We start from the raw sequence: 6,645 nt of genomic DNA, 5'->3' as shown, positions 1-6,645 counted from the left end.
GAGTATTGCTATTGCATTGGTTTTGCCCTTTGTCCTTTGTCTCACCATTTTGTTGTTTCTCTTCCCTTCCCTAATTAAGGTAAAAGTATACACAATACACAGGTTACAAAAATCAAATACAGCAAATATAAACCATAGGGGGAAAACCTAAAGAAAATAGAAATCACATAGTACATCTAAAAGAACCACCACAAATAAAAAAATATATTTCCGTATCTTCGAGTTCATTTTGCTCAGCATCAGCTTATATGGTCATATATAACATAACAAAGCCACTGGAAAATAATAGTTGCATGGACACTATACCATAAAAACATGTTAAATTTTTGATGGTAAAAGTGGAATTAGTATTGGCGAATTCGCGATTCTGGTATAGGAATTTCAAAAGAGTTTTAAGGTTATGACAGGTAAATTTTAATTGTTCAAACTTTTTAAAAACTTAACTCATTAAAAAAATTTAAATGGCCTAGGAAAGTAGGCTTTCATGCGAAGAAATCTATGGAGACTTAGTAGAGAGGAAGCAATGTGGATGAAGATGGCTCTTTTTAACACTAAACAAACAAACCTCCATAAACTTGCTGTAAATCCTGTAGGTTCCTTGACAGTTGTCCTTACCCAGGAAATATACTCTCACTGTGTGAAACAAGGTTGTAGTGGAATTTAAATTCAAAGTTCTTTAAAAAAAAAGACATCAAAATTTGTGAAGTAACCTTTAATTATCAAACTATCAAACAGTAATTATCTAAAAAAGATAATTTGGGTCAAAATATTTCGGGAGAAAGTGCCCTCCACAATGAAAGAAGCTACTGGCTTCACACTTTTCTGTTTGTAATACTTTCCACAATGTCTTTGCACGTGAAGCAGTGAAACATAGAAATCTGATTCGATACTTCAAACCAATGATTTCACATTTCTAAGTGGCTCACAAAACATAATATCCTTATTAACATGAGAGAGTGAAGACTTCTCTTATTACATAACCCAAAAAGTTATGGGTTCAGAAAAGAATTGAGCAAATGGAAAAGTTAGAAAATAGTGTTCTTAGAAGCCCTAGCTAAGCGTATTGGCTTCAGCAGTGGAGGGAGGCCAAAACTTTTTATATAGATTGTGTTAATGTTTTTGCTCCCTAAAGTGATTTTTCAGAGCTGATTTGGCTCACTAAAATGCAGAACTTATTGAATGAAGACATGAAAATAAATTCCACATCTAAATCAGGCAACTTAAAAGAGTTTTAAAAGAGAAACTATGAAGATGTTGCAGTGGCTGGGCTGTATAGTACTTCAGCTTCACCAGACTTGAAGCCAAGAAGCCGTGATTAATTGGAAATCAGGCAAGAACTAAGAGGAAGACATAGAAGTAAGACACAGAAGCATGGTCCTTTTGTAACAGACACTGTCTTCCAAGGTATGGCTGATTTAAATCTATTCTTCTCCATACATCTTGCTGAGCAAATGCAACACCAAGAAAAAAATAATCTATTGAAATAATTCTGCAAAGAATAACTTCACAGTTCCTGATATGGCATCTAAGGAGAGTCTTAAGAGAGAAGATAATAGCGGTGTATTTTTTGGTTTCCTCTTAGCAACTTTTTATCCAAATCTATCTTTGAGGTTAGAATTGGATGAACCAAAAAGTAATGGAGTACTTATTTTTCTCCTCACTCTAGACTCAAGTAGACTTTCAACATAAAAGAAAAAAGAAAAAAAAGTATAGCCATATATTTGTGATCACAGCTTCTTGGACTGGTTTTCTGGAGACAGTATACATTAGATTTGTCCTAATTAAAATAGATGTTGTTTCATGGCCACCAAATGCAAGAGGAAAGTTTAATGGATTCACTTGGCCAATAATAGTATGATAGTAAAAATGGCAAATAATATGTAGTGAATTACTTTGACCAATTATGTTGCCAGAACAAAGAAGGAAAATATAATTCAAAGTGAATTTACTTAAAAGTATGAAGAAAAAGTAGCGAAGAGAGATGAGAGCAAAGATAGAGGATTGTTTTCTCTCCAATGGAGTAATGAGTTCTTGATCTTTTTTCTTCCATTCTATCTTCACAAGCTATCAATTGTGGCTCAGGACTGAAGTATCCAGTTCCAACAAAGAGAACTTGCAGAAGAAAGATAATATTTGCAGCAGATGTCGGTGAGTTTTAACCTTAGACCATCTATTTAAATCTGTTCAGAATCCTCCCCTACCCCAAACTGCTCTCTTTGAACAGCTTTGTTTGTTTTTCCCAAGACTGCCTTCCATTAACTGCTTAAAATTTTAGACAGGTCATATTCATACTCTCTAGAGATGCCTATTTGGTTGTGATTTTTGTGTTTTTATTTGTTGTTTTGTTTTTTAACTGAATTTCAAAAGGTTGTGGTACAATTAAATATATCACTCTAATTATCCAATGCTCCTGGATCACAGTGATTCATGTCATTCTCAACCAACCCCTTCTCCAAGATTTACTTACGATTTACCGCTTCCTTTATCACATGTGTATATTGTACTTGCCCCTTGTTCCATATTTTATTCTTTCTATGTCTTTACTATTATTCCTCTCTGGTTTCAACTTACTGATAGTCATTCTGTTAATCTGTCTGTTAATACTTTGAAAGTGGAGTTTCAATCCTGCATATACTTGAACTGATGTCAGCTTACATTTCCATAATTCATTCATTTGCAATAACAATTTGCAAGACTGCAGAATTGAAGCACCTAGACATGATTATATTCTCATCCATTTGGAAGATTAATCTTTATTCAACAAAAAAGTTTAAAAATGGCTTAGAATATATTTCTAATTACCAATTTTTATAATTGGCTTTGTACAATGGTGTATTATTATTTTATTTTACATGGGATAATACGTTCTACTACCTATAAGTTTTGGAAAAAGAAAAAAACTAAGATTTACTACTATAGAGGAATATGATAGAAATAGAAGACAGATTTTGTTTGTCACATTTCTGATGAGCACTCATATTCAAGATTAAAGTCATATTTCTTTCTATGTTAGACAGGGAAAACATAAAACAATGTATGATAAGGCAACTATTCATGACTTTTTAAAATGTATCTTATTAAGTGATGAAATTTACTTTATAAGCTGAGGTTTGGGGTTTGAAACATGGCAGGCTGATCTATTTAACACATTTCTGGAATGCACCTACTGAACAACACAAATGGTGGGGGCTACTATTTCTACACTTTAATGAATGATTGAACCTATTCAGCATTAATGCTGGGTAAATAAAACAACTCTATTGTAACTTGCTCCCTACACTTGAAAAACTTGTAATGTCACTAAGTATTATCTACTTATCGAATGTTATTTTGGCAAATGTGATTTTAAAAAGTTTATTTGAAAAGGAATACACTTTCAGGAGATTAAATGTAGGTTATGATTGGTTTGAGAATGACAACATTTTTATACCACAGAATCAAGTTCTACTAAAGTACCAGTGTTTTGAAGCACTAAGGATCTTCTCAATTAATGTTTTTCTGCATTACATTTGACCTCTAAGTCAAGTTTTCCTGGCCTTAGTAGACCATTTATGGAGCTATCCTTCCAGGAACTATTTTTGGGCCCATTTATGCTAGACTGAAATCTTAGATTCATCATTAGGGGAGGGGTATTAAAAATAATCTTCTGACACTTTGTGATCTTGTTCACTCATATGGGCTCGTCATTTGTAAATTGAGTTTGAATTACAATAATTTCTCTCAGATTTTGTGAACTCATCCGTCATTTTATGTTACCTTGCATTTCACAATTACTTGCTGCTAATTCTTGAATCTCAAGGAATTGGGGCCCTGTAATATAAGAAAAGAGAAATTGAGATGGATCTTCAATTACTTTCTTCTGGCATGTTGCATAGGTCTAGCTGAGAAGTCTTGCCCCTGTTATCTGATGATAACATGTAACTGGGACATTGGATCCTAGGACCCATGGATCCTGCAGAAGAATAATATTTTTTAGACATCATATCATCTAAATTTGGATATAATCTTTAGGAATGTTTCAGAAATATGGAGTAAAACCGTTTGGGGTGAGCGAGTTAAAACAATAAACAGAGCAGCAGAGTAAAACCTCCTATAGATTAGAGGAAAACAACATTGTTTCTTTACCATATGAATTTAGAAGACCACGAACACTTAGAAGGTATCACAAGTTTATACCGAAGACATTTGCATTGACACTTTTTATATTCTAATATATATTCTAAACTTAATTATTTATATTCCAATTCTACTTATTGGAATAAATATCAATTTATTTGTCAAATTATCAATTAATTATATTGTTTCATTGCGTGAACCATGAAATCAGCACATAAATATAAAATATATAACTATATATAATATAATAAAATGGCACATGTTTTGCATTGCTCTGTTGTGGATTGGGCATCAAAGGCAGCTCTGTTCTAAAGTATTATTCCATTATCTCTACCTCAGTGTTTTGTAGAGTTAGACCTAAAGCTTTACCATTTGTAGATTTACAACCTGTAGGCAAGATGAGACATTACCAATTTAAGGCCTAATAACAAAGAGAAACATATGGACTTCTGGATCTATAGAAATATTTGGTGATATATAGGCAGTAGTTCCTGCCTGGTTGGAAGGTAGATAGGCCAGGACATTAGGTAATCATGCATATGAACAATTTTTTCACCTTCTTGGCTTTAGCTCCTTTTGAAATGATAGGTATAATAAACAATTATATTTTGATAAAATACCTTCTAGACTGAACACTTTTGTCTGAAATGCTCATCTGTATATGATCCCTTGTAACTAAGATTAGTTTTGTTCCAGTAAGACAATCCATGCTGTTAGGATAAGATATTCTGGTTGTTCTGTTCCTACATGGAAGAATGGTAAAGGTTCAGGTGTACATTTGTGCCAGTAAGACCTAATTTGGGAAAATTTCAGCTGCAGAAGTTTAGAAGTAGCTCTTAAGCAAAGCCTACTTTGAATCCAGTAGTTCTACAAAGCTAACTCAGTTGGATAAATAAGTACTTCAAAAAGCCATTCCCTTTGGACCTAGCTATAAATGTTTCAAAATGAAAAAGACTTAAAATAGTCATTGACAAAATAATTGAAAATGTGAGCAATCGTCTGAACAATATAATTTTTTCCATTATGCACAGAATTTTAGGGAAATAAGATCAGTACCATTGTTAGGAACATGAAGGTTTCCTTGTTACAAATAGGCACCCAAGGATATAAGCCTGTATAAAGATTGCATCATTAAATTGCATACTTCAATTTAGGGGACACTACATGCTTCAGCAGCACGTATACCCCAATTGCAACAATACAGAGATTAACATGGCAATTGCACAGGATGATATGAAAATTTGTGAAATATTCCATATTTTTCATTCTTCAGATGCAAGAAATGAAAAACAGTTATTAAAAAGTTGATTACAAAATTACAAGTGTAATAATACATGTAATTCATATAATTAAAAGTTATTTTCACATCAGTGTATTAAATCTTCAAATTAGTGAAGTCTTTACATAGCATAATCTTTAAAAAACCTTTTGAAATTAGACAACATTGTCATTTTATCCCAAAGAAATATACTGTAAGGACCTAGGAAAAAAGGAATCTTACACTTTTTCTATATGGAATGCAATCTGAAAGGACACATTTATTAATGAGCCTATATATTATAAAACAATGTAGAATTCAAAGTATTATATCTAGGAGAGAATAAAATAGATTATGGATATTATACAAACATAGAATATAGAATATTTTAAAATATAATTTTTCAGACAAACACCAGAAATATGTTCAGTTTCTATACTACTCATTTCAACAGATAAGTTAAAATTCTTTCTGATTAAAAAAGCACAAACTCTCCAGAAACCATTATAGATGTATACAAATCTCTTTTGAATACATTTTGACATCAAAGTCAGGCAATTCACTTGGAAGAATTCCATGGAATCCATGAATTGTTACAGTAAGATATTGTTGTTATTTGGATTGTGAAAATATTTTGCATGGACACAAAAAATGGAATGGAATTTATGAAATTTAAAAAACTTAACCGAACCGTGGTGACTTAGAAGAGCAATTTGTACAGCCTTCCAAAACTTCAAAGAGGTAGTGATATATACTTATCCGTTTGGCAATATCAAATGCAGTTTCTTCCAACTTATTCTTCAGACCTGATTTGACATAATGGTTCAACAGATGAAGATCCAACGTGTTTTTGCTATCTCTGTTCCCAGCAGCAAGATGCAAGGGGGTCAAGAGGCCTTTAGTTTGGGAATTGGTATTTGGATCATGATGAAGTATGAAAACAGCCACTCTGGTATTATTCCACGTAAAAGCACTGTGCAGGGGTGTCCAGCCATCTACAGTTATTGCAAGAATATCTAACGATTGAGCCACCAACTCATGGAAAGTGTCAAAGTATACCCTGTAGGTTTCATGATGAAGATGGTTATACTCATCTTCATACCTAGTATTCACATGAGTGGCCTCTTTGGAAAGTAGTCCCTGCACTACTGTAGTAGTAAACAGATTATTTTCAGCAGCCCAAAGAAGAAATTTGCTTGGATCCTTCTCCATTTTTTTCTTGCAATTAATACCATTCTTCACTTTTTCATCGTGTTCCTCATCTTCATGAC

The 6,645-nt window shown here is 32.8% G+C and overlaps 1 pseudogene; it reads left to right on the top strand.

The window, feature by feature from the left end:
* The first annotated feature begins 5,280 nt into the window (after positions 1-5,280).
* LOC122096334 lies at positions 5,281-5,379 on the top strand (annotated as a pseudogene).
* The last annotated feature ends 1,266 nt before the right edge of the window (positions 5,380-6,645 follow it).

Source organism: Dipodomys spectabilis, unplaced genomic scaffold (genome assembly GCF_019054845.1).
Source record: "Dipodomys spectabilis isolate Male_0828 unplaced genomic scaffold, ASM1905484v1 ptg000367l, whole genome shotgun sequence".
NCBI classification, from domain to species: Eukaryota; Metazoa; Chordata; class Mammalia; order Rodentia; family Heteromyidae; genus Dipodomys; species Dipodomys spectabilis.
Note: the sequence above shows the minus strand (reverse complement) of the source record. Positions and strands in the feature narration are given on the sequence as shown.